Below are 19,486 nucleotides of genomic sequence, written 5' to 3'. Positions count from 1 at the left end.
GACAGGACTTTTAGATTCCTTGGGAACTTTTAGCTCATGTCAAACATATTAGCAACTTCTTGTTTGCTCAGTTCAAAAGCAAAGAGAACAGCCCAAGTCAGTGTTTCTCGAAGTATAGTGTGTGAAACTCTGCTCTCAGTCTCTTGGGGTGGATGCTTGTTAAAAAGGAAGCTTTCCAGAACTCTCTGGGAACCTACTGATTCATTGAAGAGTTAACCGGTATCTCAATTGCCTCTTACATAACCTTAATTTGGAGACTTCTGGCATACTGAGTAACGTGGGGAGAAAATGTCCTCCCTGCACTTGAAATCTGAAAGAATCAAATAGGGCCAAATCCTGGGTACCTTTTAGGGTAGGCTGCTCTGCTAATTGAGTTGCCACATTTGATGCTTTGCCTGGCTATCAAGCATCTCCCAACAATTGGTTCCCTTAGGATCCAAACCTTTCTCTGCCATTACAGTTGTGACTGGAGATCTTGAGTTCCTTAGCTGTTTTCATCAACAGTAAGAAAAGAAAAGGAATTCTGGCACGCTAGTGATTATGGAAATCAAATATGGGCCTGTTCCACCTTAAAGGGCCTAGGCTTGCCTAAGTGCTTGGGTCTTGCAGAGTTTGGGCACCACCATATTTGGAGCGTGCCTACTTTGGGGCGGGAACCTCCTTGAGAGTGATTAGATCAGCGCTGGGGGAGGTGACCTTGTTTGGTTTCTGGCACCCGAGAACAGTGGTGCACTGTTTCTGCTGCCCCCGTTTACCTAATTGGCCCAGGCGCTCCATCAGAGCAAAGAAGCCCAAGAGCTCCTCGCTGGCCGCCCCCGCGGCCCGCAGCTCGGTAGAGGCGGGAAAGCAGCGCGCCTGCGCCGTGGGAACCGGGGCCGGAGGCGAAAAGCGGGGAGCGGAGGGGGGCCGTTGGAGCCGAGTAGCGTACAGAGCGGCGTGTGACGCGGGGACGCCGCGCGCTCCCAACGTCGCCCCGGTTTGACGCACACGGCACCAAACTGTGAGTTTCAGGGGTTATTTGGTCGGATTCTCCGGGACTCGAGTGGGTTTCGGGCCTCTGGGCTGTGGCAGCGGCGGGATTGAGGGTGGCGGAAGAACTTGGGGGACCCGACCTTCGGCGCTCGGGCCCGGGCAGCTACGCCCTAGGCTGGGTCCCAACCATCCAAAAGGACGCGTTTTGCCGCACAGGCTAAGATGGCGGCGGCGGCCGAGGAGGCGGAGTTGGTGCTACACAAGGAGCCCGGGCCCCGGGTTCGGGGAGGCGGCGGCCGCGGCGGCCGCGGGGGGCGGCGGAGCCTGAGGTGAGCGGCGGCCGCCGCCGCGGGGCGGGACTCGACGGAGAGGGGGTGGGGGTGGGGGACCTTTCCACGGCGGCGTCGGAGAATCCGGTAGCGGACACAAAGGGGCTGAGCTGGGCACTAGACTTGGGGGTTTTGTTTAGTCACATGAAGCCGAGCAGCCAGTGAGCAGTAGGGGGAAGGGGCCGAGATCAGGCGGCTTGGGGAGCCTGGCGGTCGCCATTGCAAAGCACTGAGTAACGGGGCGGTCCGAGAGCAGTCACCAAACCCTCTCCGGAGCTGCTCAGTTTTGGCCAGAAGCGCCAGTTCTGGCATTAACTGTACACACCCCTCCCCTAACGTGGGACCAGGACCGCATAGCCGTCCCCTCCCCCTGTTCTGCAAGATCTTATGCCGCTAGGTGCCTGGGAAGTAACAGCAAGAGGTAAATCGCCCAAAGTGTTTGGGTTGCCAGGGGCTTGGTGGGTGTCCAGCTAAAGCTTTTTGCTTCTCCAGGTCTGATTCCCTGGCCTTTGTGTCCCTGGGAGCTTAATCTCTGCCAGAGGAAAGCAGGTGTGCTCCACTTCTCCCGTGAACCTGAAGATGAGTTGTCCCAGACCCTTCTCAGTGATTGGAAACTTAGGTGGTGGAGCTAAAGGTTTCTTGTTACGAGACTTCCACAGACGACTCTCGTGTTGGGATCCATCCATGGTTTAGCAACATTAGTGGAAAACTTTTCTTGAACTGAGTAATACTGACATAAATTTAGTTTTTATAAAACTTTGATGTCTAGACTTCAGATTTTGTGTGGTCATTAAGAAGTACTCAACAAGGGGGTAAACACAATGAGGGCCTAAATGATGGTCCTGTTTTGTATACAAGTCAATAATTACAACAGAAATACCAAAACACCATCATCTCTTCTGGCCATTTCCGACTAATGCCAGTCTTGTTGCATCTGGATGATAGATTAGATTTGCCTTAATAGTATATTGCTTCTCTGCTGTAGTTTAGTTCCATTTGTTTGGTCCAAGAAGAAGGACAGCATTTCAAAAAATAGACAACTCAAGTTACTCAAAGGAAACCTGCTCTTTGCCTTCAGTGTCGTGTGTAAGTATCCAGGGAACTTGATGGCAGTAATCTTGCCTTGGTAGTTTTGGTGAGAAAAAATTAGTTTTTATGAGGAAGTTATAATTTGGTTTAGACATTTTAATTGGTGAAACATGAAGGCTTGACCACTGTTGGTGCAGTGATAAGTATATTGCTGTTAAAATCATGGCAGTGTAAATTTTAGAAATCTAACATAACCTTATGCTGCACTTATGGCTGCATCATACTTTGTATATTGTGTTAACTGGGATTTTAAATACAAAACTTGGAGACAACTAATGTTTTGTTTTGGCTGGGTCACATTAACAGAGTAAATAATGTGATTGGAGGGAGAAACACATTGAGATCGTTAACTTTAGATCTGTTCAAATTAAAATTTGAATTTTTTAATGTAACTTAAAACTTTCATTTTCCTTGCTTCTTTCAGATATATATTTTCCCCCTTTTAGCTTTTCTTCTAATAGAGAACAATCTTATTGTATTAATGAATAGAAGATACATTAACATTGGCAAAATGTATTATTGAGTCATTCAGTGTTAGAGTGAAAGGAATCTCAGGGAGCAGCTAGTTATACCCACTGTTTTATGATATATTGAGGGCCAGATATGATTATGTTAGTGCATAATAGAAAATTATCTTTTCAGCTTCTACCCCATTGCTCTTTTCTTTGGTCACATTGCTGGGATGAGAAGGTGACTCTCTGTAACTAATGGTTGAAAAATGAAACAAGGGAGTATGTTTGAAAGTATCTGTTACATACTATTATTTTAATGAGAACTTTTGTGACAATAAGTTAAAAACTGTTATTTAACATGATATGGTGATGTAGTTTTTAAAGTGACTTCCAGTGAAATAATTCCAGATACCAAATACAGACATTTCAGGTTAATTTTGGAGCAATGTTGCTTTTGAATTTCAAGTTTTTCAGAAAGCAGTCTTGACCCCCAAAATTTAAAGAAACAAATAGCTTGATGAACTTCTTGGAAAGTTTGAAGTAACTGCCATTACTACCAGTTATTACATAAGAAATGAGATGCCAAAAACAATGATGTAGTGCCTTCATTTTGTAATAGATTTTTTTTTGGGTAAATGGACGTGCCACTTAGATTGGCTTTTGTTAAAAATTTGTTAAGATTACTACGACCACCGAATAGATCTGTAAGATCTATTAGGAAATTCAACAAGTAGCAAAGTCATTTATAGTAGAATCTCACAGTTCTTTAATTTCTTTATCAAATATAACAAAAACTTGTTAAATTGTATTGAGGTTTTAAAGCTTTTATGGGTTATTTAAAATGTGTTTAAATTACTGATTTTTGAAGAAAGTTGGTAAGCTATTGCTTTATTTTCAACACCATGTGAGTGGGTTTACTTGCATTTTAGTCTTATGATAATTAGGATTATTCTCAGATGATTTGTAATTACAGAATGAGTCTGTTACCTGCAAACCTTAAACATTTTGCAGTTTTAGTTTGTTACTCAAGTTATAAGAGGGAGAGTTTTGGTGTGGTTGAACTGAGACTGTATTGGGTAGCAGGACAAGAAGAGAGAGTCAAGGACAGTTACTGGGAGTGGTGGGGATACCTGCAATTTAGAGAAATTGATAGAAAAGATCAGGTTTGTCGGAGATACACAGTTAGTGTTAGGGTTACTTACTTAGATTCTTCTCATGGTATGATTCCAAAGGAAAAGAGTGGATCTTATTCTTGTAGGAATACTTTCCTCATGATTGCTTTTCAGGCAATCTTAAGGCAGAGGTTTGCACTGAATTCAGAAATAGGTGTGATGAATTAACAATTCCTAATTTTTAGAACATTCTTTTTAAAAACGTATTTTTAACTTTTTAATTGATAACTCTATATAGTAAAACATGAGAATAAAGGATGGCTACTGTGATATTTTGGATAGGTATTCAAATGAGTTCTAACTTTTTACAATAATCCCTATAGAGACTATTTTATAGATGGAATTTGTAAATATTTACAAAGTTATGAGATGTAGCAATGACTAAAGCAGTTCTAGAAGTATTGTCTTTTAATTCAGGTTTATTAGAGGGATATCATTGCTTTTAATATTATAAACCATTTACATCTTTGAATTTTCAGAAAATTGACAGTAATCAATCTGATTCTACCACTAGCTCACCCTGCTGGTTGGCTGAAGTATTTCTGTCTTCTCTTAAAAATAAATACAAAGATCATTAGAGACCTAGAAGGTAGAACAGCAAATTCAATTCATAGTCTTTCTTCAGGAAGATGGGGGGGGGGGTTCTCCATGAAAAAGGTATTTTCTCATCTTTAGGGTCTTAGTTGCTCTACTGTTAAGTTTTTTCTAAAATCTGCCAAATTTGAATTGTGGAGTTACTATCCTCTTTGAATTTACTAGAACTCTTATGTGATTATGAAGAGTTACTATGTTTTTGTTCTTTTAAATTCAAGATAGGACATCCTTTGACAATTGAGAGATGTTAGCATGGAAAACAAAGTCCTGTGAGATAACTTTCCAGGAGGAGAAAAGCAGAGGATTTCAGGGAGAAGAAAAGAAGCATGCCAGGACAGAAGCAGCAGCGCACACTTCCAAATGGAGGAAAGTGAGGCTGGATTAAGATTAGTGTTTCTAAGATACTACCTTTATACTCTCCCTCTACTAATGTTTGCTTTACCTCTTCTGTTTGCAAGCTATAGCCTTCCCATTTCATTTGGGATTCTTCGAACTGTGATCTTGTGAGTAACTTTGTAAAAAGTATAGATGAGTCATTTGTTCCTTGCAATTTAATTCTATTAGTCTAGATTGTGGTACAGTTGAAGTTGGTTAGAGTGATAAATATGATTTTTAGGTAATAAGCCTTTTAGTATGTGTATCATTCATTGAAGTTGAATATATAGCCTTTAAAAGTTTTTAAAAGACTTTGTAAAAAGTCCAGAAATGTAAATATGTTAGGGACCAAATGGGTAATTTAAAATAAAATCCTAATAAAGTGTTAGGATTAAAATACAAAGCATAGATATCTGTATGATATCAGTTTTTTTATCTACGTTTTATAAGAGATTAACATTTTTATCCTTTTCTTTCATAGCATTTATCCTTTTACTGGAAGGCTTAATGCAAATCTTTTTCATCAGTTTCTTGAGAAAGATGTTAAATGTAACTTTTATTTTCAAAACAGCATTTATTGGGGAGGGAATGATTGCCAATTGTTGAATGGTTTGTGAAGGTGGATAAAACCTTGCCAAAGTGGGAATTAATTTCCTGCTGCTTATTATTGATTTACTGAATAATACACACACACACACACACACACACACACACAAGCATGTATATGTACACATACACACACAGGAAATCATAGTTGCATTTATAATTGTATATGAATAAAGAAGCAGGATGAGATAAGGTTTAAAAGCGTAAGCCTTGAAGTAAATCTAGCTGTGTGGGGGTACCTGGCTGGCTCAGTTGGTGGAGCATGTGAGTCTTGAGTCAGGTTGTGAGTTCAGGCCCCACTCCCTACATTGGGCATAGAGAGGACTTAAAAAAAAAAATCTAGCTGTGTGAGCACTAAGTAAGAGGATTTAACAGTAATAACATCTTCATAGAAGCTTAAGGTTTACATTGCATAATTCTCGTAAAGTCCTTAGCTTTCTGGTACACAATGAATACACAAATGTTAACCTTTTATAATAATAGTTATTACTATTACCATTGTTTAATTTTTTTATAGTAACTTGATATTTTCATCTGCATGTGATTTGGAATCGTATACTTTTGCTGCTTTTCCTTTTTTAGACCCATGTCTATAAAGGTAAGGTTGTAAGGAAGTCAGAGGCAGGCACCAAAGTTTGCCCTCTCCAGTTCTAGCAGCAAAATCTATTAAACAGGTTCAGTATTTCAGGAACACATTCGCTTTTGTTACTGTCAACTGATGAATAAAGGCACTTGAGAATGAGTACATTCTAGTAAAGTTATTTCCCAACCAATGTATTGGTTTATCTTTGTTAAAACATCCTAAATTTCTTCACTCTCCTTTAAAATTTTGACCGTGAGAATGGTGGTGATCATTAGTAGAGAGGAGAAAGTGAGTGGTTTTGTGTATTTGTACGTAATAACATATAAACTCCAGATAGGAGAGAAGAGAAGCTTCAACAGCAGCTAGATTGAGGAGAGGAGAGGCATGTGAATCTTTTCAATGCTTAATCTGAGTTAGGGGAATTTCCTCAAACAGCATTTCCTTTTGCTGTTTTCTTCTCTATACTTTGTTTTGTATTTGTTTCTGCTGATAGAATCTTAAACTTACTTCTGTCTTTAATTTTTCTTCTACCATGTACTCCTCTCACTGCCAGACAAATCTTAAGCTTTTTTTAAAAATTGTGAAAGGAAGCTAGTAAAAGTAATTGTAAATTCACATGCAGAGGGGTGTGAGTCTGAAAAATTAGAAGTTTCATATATGCTTAAAAATACTTTCAGCGGTTTGGAAAATGAAGGGGGGAAATGTCACCCATAATCTTTTCACCATTATATAGTTATTAGTATTAAAGGAAAGGGATATGAGACTGACATTAATTAAACATCTATGTATTCCTTATAATGATGCTTGATACATACATATATTCCCATTTTATATGCAAGGAAACAAATTCAGACTCATGTCACATAGTAAATAGTCCAGCAGCCAACTTTGAACATAGGCATAGCTTGCTTCTATAGATAAATTCTATTCTGCCTTCCTCTCCTTTCTATCTATACTTTAACAATACTTTTATTACAATTTGTAAGTTTTATTTCCTACTTATAAAACATTATAAAAGCATTTTTCTGCCTACCCTTATTTCAAGCGCTATCTTATTGCCCACATTGTTTATTCATACTACCATATAAAGGCTCTTTGTCTTGGCTACTGGATATTGGTACAGTGATATTGGTCAAAGTAGAAGCTGCCTTTTTCTTTATTGAGTGACCAAGAAGAAAAATAATGTAGGTTAATCAGAACTAATACTTTCTGGTATTAGAAAAGCTACAGGTTTAATAATACTATCTGATGAGACATTTAACTCAAAATTGGAGATACATAAAATTTAGATGAATTTTCAATTTATAGCCGTCAGAGAACAACTTTTTAAATAATTTTATATTTTAAAATGCCATAAGCTTCCTTGTTATATTTTAAAAGTGATACTAAAATTTAACAGGCACTTAATTCTATTTAGTTACTATCCGTAATTCCTAATGTAATAATCACTACAGGGCGCCTGGGTGGCTCAGTCATTAAACATCTGTCTTTGGCTCAGTTTATGATCCCAGGGTCTTGGGCTAGAGCCCCGCGTCGGGCTCCTTGCTCAGCAGGGAGCCTGCTTCTCCCTCTCCCTTTCCCCCTGCTTATGTTCCCTTTCTCATGTCCCTCTCTGTGTCAAATAAATAAAAAAAATATTTTTAAAAAACACTATAAAAGGGAAAAAATAGTGAATTCTTATACTCTAATTGGGTGGATGGCACGTATTAAAAAAAATTGTGGGCCTTTTATAAATAGATTGTATAGTACAGCACCCCCTGATAGAAATATGTTGAGCCACAAATGTGATTTAAAATCTTCTATAGCTTTGTTAAAAAATAAAAAGAAATAGGTAAAATTAATTTTATTAATGTGTTTATTTAACCCAGTATATTTAAAACATTTTTAAAATATATAAATACAATTGAGTTATTCTGCATTCTTTTTTTTTTTCCCATGCCAAGTCTTCAAAATCAAAAGTGTGTGTTCCACACTTAAAGCACATCTCAATTTAGATTAGCTAACCTCAGGTACTTATTAGTGATATGGCTTTCATATTGGACATTGCAGATATAGGTAGTAAGTTCTGTACAAGGATGGGGAAACTATAGTAAGTTCTGTACAAATACAGAGAAAGGATAAAGTAGAAATTGAACTGAGCTTTAAAGAATAGCTAAGAAAAGAGTATGCTGGAGAACAAATCTGTAGTGATGGGAATTAAAATAGGAGATATAATTTGAAATCAGGTAATAGAGTGGCTTGATTCTAGGGAATTTGTTTTATATGGAGGATATATATGTGAAATATATGTTAGAGGGTGCTTAATCATGTCTTGTACACATGAGCATTTAATGAATATTAATATTTAAGTGAGTTAATATGAGGCAGAGCAAGAAAAATGCTGGAAGAATACTAACAAAGCCTCATAGGTCTCCTAAGGGCAAAGAGTTGTGCTTAGGGTATATTAGTGATCTGTGATTAGCAATATGATGGAGAATGATCAACGCAGATGAGATTTGAGAAAAGGTTTTTAGATTTGAACATTATTGGTAAGTTATTTTTAACTGTTTTATTTATTTTTAAAGATGTATTAAGTTATTTGAGAGCGAGCAGAGGGGAGGAGCAGAGGGAGAGGTTGAGCATCTCAAGCAGACTCCCTGCTGAGTGCAGAGCCCAAAATGGGGCTCCATCTCACTACTCCCAAGATCATGACTTGAGCTGAAATCTAGAGTCAGATGCTTAACCAACTAAGCCACCCAGGCACCCCTATATATTTTATTTAGATATAGTTTAAATATAGTGAAGTGCACAAATCTTAAGAATACAGCTCAGTGAAATTTTATATATAAGTACACATAACTACTACTCAGATCCATATACAGAACACTGAGAAAGGTGCCTTGTGCCCCCTCCTATTATTCTCCCCTCCAGAAGTAACCACTATTTTAGTCTCTATCACCATGAATAAGTTTGGCTTATTTTTGAACTTGTTTATGGCATATTTGTCCTCCTTTCCAAGGGTAGTCAGAATTGATGGCTTGAATCTCTTTCTTTTCTATCCTTGCTTGGCATTAAGTGAATTTGGAGGTAATGAGCTGGAAAGTAATTGGTTCCATGGCTCTTCTAGTGTTTTGGTTCCCACCCCCCCAGTGTGGAGTATGCCAAAATCAGAGAGGTATTTCTTAGTTTTCATTAATATTGACCCTTTAGAAGTTTTATGATGAGAAAATTTGTTTAGAATGCAGAGATTTGAATTGCTTCTTCAGATAACATAGTTATCTGGCTTATTTTCATTACAGTGTCCTTTAGGCATATAGCCAAGAAGTAGGTAGAGGAGGTCTTGATTTGCCTCCTTATATAGAGGCCTTTTGGAATCTCTTTAAATAGTAGCTTCTAAGCATTATGTGAGTTAGCTTTCAAGCATTGCAGGTTACTTAATAAGGTATTTCAGTATTTCTGATTGTGATTGTAGGGGTAAGAATAAATTGGTATACTTCTGTTTACAGCTCAGTTAGTTTCCATTCTCAACCTGAAAGATTTTGACATTTATGTGTGAAGAACTAAAATATTACCTTAAGGACAGTTGCACAAAAATTTGAATGGTTAAAATTATTGAGGTACACTTTATAAAATGAGAACTGAAATGGAATTACTGATCATGATTTTTACTTCTAGTGCTTGAATTTATTTATTATTTATTTTTATTTATTTATTTATTATTTATTTTTAAATTTATTTTTCAAATGAATTAATGGTTACAACATTGTGTTTCATAAATATTGAGCAGGGGAAGGATTGTTTACTAGTGTAACAATTGGTGCTTTTGGGAGAAGGATTTTTATTTCTGAAATATTTCTGAAATATATTGCATTATAATAAAGTTGTAAAAAGTACATAATAATGAAAATATGTATCTTTACATTCTAGTATGCCTAGTTTTGAGGAATAGATATGTTTTATAAATTGTGCATAAGTGGACATGAAAATACTTCCTCATTAATGTTTGAATTATGAATGCTTTTGAATTTATGAATGAAAATATAAAGTTTTGGTTTTATAAAATGTATAACTTGGCTTAATTATACTCTTGCTCTAAAAATTTTAATAGTTGTCTTGAAATAAAACCTCATCTATCAACTTATATAGGTTTTATATTTGTGAAGTATAGAAGGCTAAAGCAAATTAGTTAGATTAGACCTTGAAAACATATGGTTATTATCTACAAAATTGTAGTACCTTTTGTGTAAGATTTAGAAAACCACAAACAAAACAATTAGAATGTTACTAATTAATAATCTTAAGAGCCGATTTCTATGGGAAGAAAAAACACATTTAAGGGTGTGTTGTATGTTTTTGTGTTGTTTTGACAAAACTGGATGTTGTATTTGAATGTCCTTTTGGGAGATTGGATTTTTTTGTATGCAGAAAAACCTTATTTGTATGGTTGTATCTTCAACCTTTGCTTGTTTTCATTGGGTTAGTTATATATAAAATTCATATAGTATCTTGCTGGGGGTAAGAATGTTGTAATAATAGAGCAAAGGATATGGTTCCTCCTCTAAAGAGCTCATGAACTAAGACACAACTTGAGGAGTACTTAATAATGAAACGTTTGAAATACTGAGTGGACACAAAATAAAATGAGTGGTATCAGATAAGATTGGACTAATTAAGCTTCTTGGCAAAAATGTTTTCATAATCTAGGTTTTGAAGAAGTGGTATGAATGAATAGATTCGTGGAAAGGGAAGAGCGTATCAACTAGGGAGAAGAGCATGTTAAAAAGCACAGAAATGGGAATTGTGGAATGCAAGCATTTTCCTTACTCAAAGTAGAATCTGTTTTAAATGAAGTAATGAAGAATAAATTTGATAAGATTGTGGCCTGAGCTGGAGGAATCTAAAGAAATTTGGATTAGAAATTAGAAATAAGGGATTCAACTAAGTCCACTAAACAGAAATAAATGAAGAAAAAAAAAGATTAGCAGCCAGATATAACATAATTGAGAGAAAAGATTGAAGTGAAGAAGGCCAATTAGAGGTTATTATCTTGGTGGATGGAAGGAAGGATATTTTAAGAGTAAGGATGGGTAGTTTTAAAATCAGGCAGGTGAAATGTGTGGCTCTTAAGTTTGCATACAAAGTTAAAATTAGAATGGAACAGTTTTATTATCTCCGGATACTGAAAGTAAATTTACTTGGACATAATTTACAAATAAATTATTAACACTAATTAGGATACATCTGCCTTGTTCTATTAAAAAAACTGATGAACTTTTAAGTTTGATTTGAAAACTAAGTAAAAAAGTTACACTATAGTATTTTCTGAATTGCTAGCACTTTGAACTAAAAAAATACTTGAGATGAATAGTAAGAAGAGCTTGTAATTGTAATGTTGTATTTTGAGTTATAATAGTACATTTTAGCCATGGTTTAAGAACTATTTTAATTGGTATGGGAGTTGGGAAACACATAATAAAAATTAGTAGTCTGGACTTTCAGTGTTAAATTTGTTTTTAAAAATGCTTATTTTAAAATTTAGGGTAGTTGAGAACCCACTGCTTTTATTGGGGGGAAGTTCCCTATAGTTCCTTTGGAGCAATAGTATTTTTTGATATTTAAGATCTAAGTTGTCTTTACTAGAGTTTTTAAGAGTTCTTGAATGTGTACCATGTCTTAGAGTGAGTAAGATTATTTTTAAAACAAGATTTTTTTTTAAAAGAGTTATTTATTTGAGAGAGAGAGAGAGCGCTATGGGAAGGGGCAGAGGAGGAGTGTCTCAAGCAGACTCTGTGATGAGCTTCGAGCCTGATGGGGGCTCGTTCCCACAACCCTGAGATCACGACGTGATCCAAAACCAAGAGTTGGATGTTTAACAGACTGCACTAACTAGGTGCCCCTTAACACAGAAGAACTAGGAAAATATGAAAAATTTATACAAGTAGTACAGTTAAAAATTGTTTTCTGTGCTTTTTAGAGTTAGTAAATAGAACAGAATTTGGAAGTTGAGTCTAGGAATATAAGATAGTATAGTCTTTAACAAGTTTACATTTTAACCATTCTCACAGCTAATATAGGGTTAATTTCAGTTAGTAAAGAGTTTTCTGGCAACATGGCAAAATAGGGAGGTACATTTGACTGTGTCCAAGTTACCTGTTGAGATAGCAGTTAAAGCAAAAGAGAATAGGCTGTTCCCTACTGTCACTGGAAATAGAGATTTCATCCATCACTCTGAAATTTGGCATTTTGGTGTAAATAGTATGGGTGAGAAGGGATGACAGCAGAACTGTCTACTCTCTGATTATCCTGATGAACTATTGGTATGGGAATAGGAAGCATCCCTGAAAGTCCTTCTCTGGACCTCTTTTCCTCTTCCCTGTTTGCCTGTAAACTTCTTGGAAATAGATCCATCCCCACCTTTTTGTGCTCCTTGGGTCTATACCAGCTGAAAAGCAACGAAAAATCACCATGTGCATGAGGAGAGGCTGCAGTTTGAGAGGGACTAGAAAACAAAATTGACTATTCCATACACATGGATCCCACTGAAAAGTTCATACAGGAAAGAGGTGGAGGAGACAGCGATAATTTCCAGTGGCTGTGATGGAACCAAAAATCTTGTGTTAGGTCATTGAATGCCAAAATGATGGCAGTGCCATTTAGAGTGATATAGATGGCATCCTCCGGAGGTGTCCTTTAGTGTGATATTCCTTGTCTAACTTCCTCCTGGTTCATCTTATTTTCCAAGACTTACTCACCAACTTCCTGTCAAGTTTGGTTACCTGATACCCTTCCAACAGCTTTTTCTTCACATAACAGGAATTGGTCCTCCTTACTCCCTGCCTTTACATACTGGATTACACATTCTTTGTGTGTGGTTTTGAGTTTTATCTTAGACATAATAACAGAAACCTTAAAAATAAAGGAATGGCAAAAATATGAAAACTTACAAGTTCATCAATTCAAGTGAAGGAAAAAAACCTAGGGTAAAACTTTTTAATAAGTTAGAACAACTAAACACTATCAGGCTTGAACTTTTGTGTGATAAACAGCATTGAAATGTAAAGTATAGTATAAGTAGCCTTTCTTTAGAGAAATTAGTAAGAGCAACTTTATCTCTCAGAATTTCATAGAAAAAAATAAACAAAAATTAAGGCTATGAAGATTTGAATAGTGGCATGTTTTATTTACTAGATGTATGTCAAAACTTTATTCCAAATAGAGAAAAAACGTTCTTTTCAAATTCCTGTGAATTTTTAAGAAAATTGTGTCTTGGGCTTCAAAGAGAATCCTAAGGTTTTAAATTAGACAAATTGTATAGGCCAATGTTTTCTGACTAAAGTAATAAAACTAGATGATTGTTAACTACTTGGATGATGAAAACTGTGTCCGACTGGGATTTAAGCTTAAATTTAATACTGATTAGAGGTTAACAACAGTGAATTCCTGACATGAAGAAACGGATGAGATTAATATTCATTTAAACATGATGCATTAAAACACTTTACTTTGCTATCAAATCCCTGATAGAATTTTAATAGCAGTTTTCTTAAAAAGGCATTGGGTGTCAAGGACAAAGAAAATGGGAAAACTAGTTACAGAAGTAAAATTTTGGAAGCTTGAAAGCAGGTGGTAACTAATTTTGTAGATATGAGAAAACCGAATTTTCCGCCATAGTCGGGGTGGAGGCGCCTAGAATTGGTACTATAGATGCTGGGATTGAAATTTGGTGGCTTCAGAAATTGGTGGCTTCAGGTAGTTTGAAAGAATTGCCCCAAGGCATATAATAACAAGTAAACAATACTTGTGATACTAGGAAAGGGTTTCTTACCTTCATGTTTCTTCTCTGATATTCAAATGAGAATTTCTGTATTTGAGAACTCTACACACAGCTTGGGTTAAGGGTATCATACTGGAATTATCGTACTGGAATTTCTAGAATTACTTAGAAATCTACATGTTGAATCAGGAATCATCCCCAGCCTCTTTTCTTCTATTAGTTCTGAGAATACTGGGTATCAGGCTCATAACCCCGGATGTGAGATTGGAAGATTAATCCTGTTACAGCAAACTAATGATCAGGGGAAAAGACCACCAGATAGTAACAGTTGTGGATCCACCCAGGAAAATGGCCCAGATTGATCATCTTGCAATGACACCTACCCATTAACACAGAATTTCCAGACAGCTTTTATATATTTCATTTTAAGATGTGACATTATAGATCATTAAACATTTGAGGATAACCCCAGTATGAAAGACGAGGAGATAGAAACAGCAGTTAAAAAAAAAAAGAAGTTACTGAAATATGTTTGGAAGTAAGGTAATTGTATCTTTGAATCAAGAAAGAAAGCTTGCTATAAGGCAACCCTCAGAAAACAAAAGCTCTTAGACATTTAGAATATGAAATAATAGGATTGGAAATAAAGAATATGAGATATTTAATAGAAGAGTTAGAAGTTTAGAATATTAAATTCTTGTAGAAGTTTGGAAGATAAAATTGAGGAAATCTTCCAGAAAGCAGGACAAAAAGAGATGTAAAAAGGAAATTAGAGGATCATACTTACCAATTCAACATATGAAAGGTAAGAATTACAGGGTGGAAGAAAATGTGTGGAAGAAATTAATAATAATTGAACAAAAAACTTGAGTTTTCACATTGAAAGGTCTTACAGAATGGTCAGCATAGTGATTGAAAAACAACATATCAAAATATATCATAATGAAATTTCAGACACCAGAAATAAAAGGAAGATCCCAATATCTTTCCCATATGGAGCATATAAAGGAGATTAGGAATCAGTAACAATGGAAAGGAATCATTATGGAATAATGCCTTCAAAACTCTTGAAGGAAAAGCGTTTCCAAACTACTAATTCTGTACCTTTCCAAGCTGTCAAGTGTGGGAGTAGGCTAAAATTATGAAACATAAGAGGTCGTTGGAATATTTCCTCCAACTGCACTGTATCTCAGGAAGTTACTAGAGGACATGGACTTTAGCAAATGATGAGTTAAGTAAAAAAGAGGAATTCTCCAGGAAATAGAATTTAGCATAGGAGAGAAGTAAAGAGAATACATACCTAAAATGATGGTGAAGGGAGATCCAGGGAGGGTAGGCTGTGCAGCAGTTCTGAAAAATGATGAGTTCAGATTGGGACGAAGAAAAGAGGATCTAAAAGGTATGTCTTTAGAAAGACTTCTATGTGAGCACACATGAAATAGGATTTTTGTGATTTTATTCAAAAGGAACATTTATCTGTAGTTTTCCTATGATGTCTTGGTTTTGGTATGAAGGTAATAATGACTTAATAAAATGAATTAGGAAATGTTCCTTCCTCTTCTGTTTTGGGGAAGGTTTGAGAAGGTTTGGTGTCAATTCTCCAAACTTTGGTTTAAAGGTAGATTGCACCAGAGAATCCATCTAATCCTGTTTTATTTTTGGTAAGTTTTTTCATTACTTCATCTCTTTAATTTGGCATAGGTCTGTTTAGATTTTCTGCCTCTTGATTCAGTTTCAGTAGTTTTTTCTAGAAATTTGTCCATTTTTTCTTGGTTATTTAATTTGTTGCTATACAGTTGTTCCTAGTGTTCCCATATAATCCTTTTCATTCCTTATTATAACACCAGTAGTATTGATCCTTTTATCATTCTTGATTGTAATAATTTGTCTTTTTTTTCTTGGCCAGCCTAGATGAAGATTTGTAAATTTCATTGACACTTTCAAGGAACCAACTTTTATTGATCTGTATTTTCTGTTCTTAGTTTCATTCATTTAAGCTGTAATCTTTATTATTTTCTTCATCTGCTTGTTTTGGGTTTAGTTTTCTGTTTTTTTAAGGTCAAAGGTTAGGTTATTGATTTGAGATCTTTTTTAATGTAGGCATATATAGTTAAAAACTTCCCTTTAAACACTGCTTTCTCTTCATTTAAATTTTGACATGTTGTGCTTTTGTTTGACCTTAACAGATTTTATAATTTTCTTGCGTGATTTCTTTGATCTATTGGTTATTTAGGAGTTCGTTGCTTAATTTTCACATATTAGTTTCCCATATTTCTTCTGTAACTGCTTTCCAATTTGATTCCATTGTGTTTGGAGCACATAATTTGTATGATTTTATTCCCTTAAAATTTTTGAAATTTGTATTATAGCCTAATATATGGTCTGTATTGGAGAATATTCCATGTACACTTGAGAAAAAAGTGTTTGTTTTGAGTGGAGTATTCTGTAGAGTGGAGTATTCTGTAGATGTATGGCAAGTCTAGTTAGTTTATAGTGATAGTCTTGTTTCCTTGTGTTTTTTGTTTTGTTTTGTTTTGTTTTTTAAAGATTTATTTATTTGACAAGAGAGATAGTGAGAAAGCACAAGTAAGCAGAGGGGCAGGCAGAGGGAGAGAGAGAAGCAGGCTCTCTGCTAAGCAGGGAGCCTAATGGGGGGCTTGATCCCAGGACCCTGCGATCATGACCTGAGCCGAAGGCAGAGGCTTTAACCCACTGAGCCACCCAGGCACCCCTATTGTTACTTGTTTTTATCTGTTGTCTATTTTTACTTTCAATTTTATATGTTTCAGTTTCATGTGTTTTGAGTCTTTATTGTTAAGAGCATATATGTTTATAGTTGATACATAACTTTTGATGAATTGATCCTTTTATTTTATAAAATGTCCTTCTCTGTCTCCAGTAACACTTTTTTCCTTAATATCTATTGTGTCTGATGAGAGTATAGCTACTCCAGCTTTCTTTTGGTTACAGATTTCTTGGTATATCTTCTATCCTTTTACTTTCAGCTTATTTGAATCTAAAGTATCTTTGAAGCTACAGTGTGTCTTTTATTATTTTTCGTATGTGTGTGTCTTTTAGATAACATCTAATTGGGTTGTGTTTTTTTACCCATTCTGTCATTCACTGGTTTTGGATTGGAATGCCCAATTAATTTGCATTTAATGTAGTTACTGATAAGGGAGAATTTATGTCTGCTATTTTGTTGTTTTCTGTGTCTTAAGATTTTTTTCTGTTGTTCTTTTATTCCTTTACCATTGCCTTCCTTTTTACTAAATAGATTGTTTTCTAGTACCATTTAAATCCCTTTTTTTTCACTATATATTTTTTACTTTGTGGTTGTCCTGGGAATTGTAGTTAATAACTTATTTCAATCTAGTTCAGATTAATATCAATTTCAATAATATACAATAATTTTGCTCTTGTATAATTCCATTCCTTCTCTTTCCTTTATGATATTTTGTCATGCAAATGATGTCTCTATGTGTCTTTTAAGTCAGAAGAAAAAAAGTTAAAAAATTAAGAATTACACTGTCTTACATATTTACCTATTCAGTTACCTTCCCTGTGCTCTTTATTCTTCAGGTAGATTCAAGTTACTGTCTAGTGTCCTTTCATTTCACCCTTTAGTATTTCTTGTGTAGCAGGTCTTGTGGCAACCAGTTCTGTCAATTTTTGCTTATCTGTGAATGTCTTACTTCACTTTCATTTTAGTAAAGAATTCTTGGTTGACAGTATTATTTTTTCAGTACTTTGAATCTGTCTTCCTGTTGCCTTTTGGCTTCCATGGTTTCTGATGAGAAATTAACTATTAATTTTATGGAGGATCTCTATGTATGACAAGTCACTTATCTATTGGCTTCCTTCAGGATTCTTGATTCTCTGGTTTTTGAGTTTATATTAGTTCCTCAAACTTTCTGGATGTTAGAGTAATATTTGTCATTAAATTTAGGGAAATTTTCAGTGATCATATATTCAGCTATTTTTCTGCCCTTTTCCCTCTATTTCTGAGACTCCTATTATATGTATGTTGGCATGTTTAATGGTGTTCCTCAGGTATCTTAGACTCCTCTTTTTTTTTTTTTTTCCTTCTTCATTTATTTTTGCTTTCAGAGTAGATAATCTCAATCTTCAGATGCACTGACTCTTCTGCCTGCTCATATCTGCTGCTAAAAACTAACAGTGAATTTTAAATTTTATTTACATTTTTTTGCTTTCCAACTCTAGTTCTGTTTCATTCTTTTTCATGAATTCTTTCTCTCTGTTTTCTGTTTGTGGGACATCCATCTCATTCTTTACTTTAGTTCTTTAGATAGATTTCCTTTAGTTCTTTGAACATGTTTAAAATAAGTGATTTGTGAATATTGGCTGGTAAGTCTAATGTCTGTGTTTCCTCAGACACTTTCTGTTGACTTTTTGTTTGTTTTCCCATGTGTATTAGCCATTCTTTCTCATAGTTATGTCTTACCATTTTTTTTTTTGTTGAAAACTACATTTTAAATAATGTGGCACCTTTGATAATCAGATTCTCCCCTTCTCAGTGCTTGTTGTTGTTACTGTTTGTTATTTGTTTATTGAACTAATAAACAGATTTTTTAAAATGAATTCTGTCAAAACTGTTTTCTTTATCATGGGTGGCCACTGAAGTTTCTCTTCAGTTAGCTTAGTGGTCTAGTAATTCGACAGAGGTGTCCTTAAATGCCTGAAATCTCCCAGTCTCAAAATTCAGAATGGAATTTTATAACTTTACCTTCTTCTTCACTTACTGCTTGTACAAAGCCTCTGGCTAGCCAGAGGTGAGTGCTTAGGGCCTTCTCAGGCCTTTCCTGAGCCTATGCACATCCCTGTGCTTACATGTGACCATCTAGATGCTCAGGAATGTATTGCAGCTTTTCTTAGTGCCTGGTTTTTCTTTTTAAGCTCTTTGGTTAGCCTGTTATTTGTCTCAGCTCTTATCTACTGCCTTGGTCAGCTGCAATATGAAACAATTGCCTCTGATAGTTTTTTGACAAACACCCTTGGGGAAGTTTTGCTTTGTTTTATTTTTGCATTGGGTGAGCTCTGAGGTCAAATTAAGATAACTTTAGGAGTGGGATCTTCCAAGAAACCACACAACATATCGAATAATGACAGTCCTCTGGGAATGTAGTAGAGGTGGTCTCATCATCTTCTGCCTTCCCCTTTCCCCCATACAGCTGCCAGGCTATTAGTTTTCACCAGGTTTGTGGACTGTTGAGTTTCAAAGCTACTATAGAGCTGCAGTGGCAGGATGGGAATAGAACAAAATAAAATGCTACAAAGTTTGCTGGTCTTAAAGATTTAACCATCTTTCTTGAATAAGTTCTCCCCAGATTGTGGCAAGACTTTGGTTAATTTCTCATTTGGAAAATGTTGACTCTTTTTTTTTTTTTTTTTTTGCCATTGTTCTTGTTGATTTAATGGAGGTGATGATTTTCAAATGTCCTTATTTTGACATTTTTGCTAGTCTTACTCTTGAGTTTCAAGAGTTCTATTTTAGAGTCTTGTTAGGTAGTTTACAAACATTTTCTCCAACTCTGTCACTT

General features: G+C 35.6%; 1 protein-coding gene across 14 annotated transcripts in view; it reads left to right on the top strand.

Annotated features, from left to right (window-relative positions):
• Positions 1 to 722: 722 nt before the first annotated feature.
• The window catches only part of ZNF644 (zinc finger protein 644), a 104,323-nt gene continuing 85,559 nt past the window's right edge, over positions 723 to 19,486 (top strand). For 3 of the 14 annotated variants that reach the window (XM_032867091.1, XM_032867100.1, XM_032867099.1), the window contains exons 1-2: positions 723 to 1,000; positions 1,794 to 2,387. The gene's annotated coding sequence lies outside the window, so the exon portion shown is untranslated. The other 11 variants (XM_032867104.1, XM_032867094.1, XM_032867092.1 and 8 more) reach the window with 10 other exon arrangements.

This window comes from Lontra canadensis, unplaced genomic scaffold (assembly GCF_010015895.1).
Source record: "Lontra canadensis isolate GAN:19392208 unplaced genomic scaffold, GSC_riverotter_1.0 scaffold33, whole genome shotgun sequence".
NCBI lineage: Eukaryota > Metazoa > Chordata > Mammalia > Carnivora > Mustelidae > Lontra > Lontra canadensis.
This window is presented reverse-complemented; position numbering and strand designations above follow the sequence as displayed.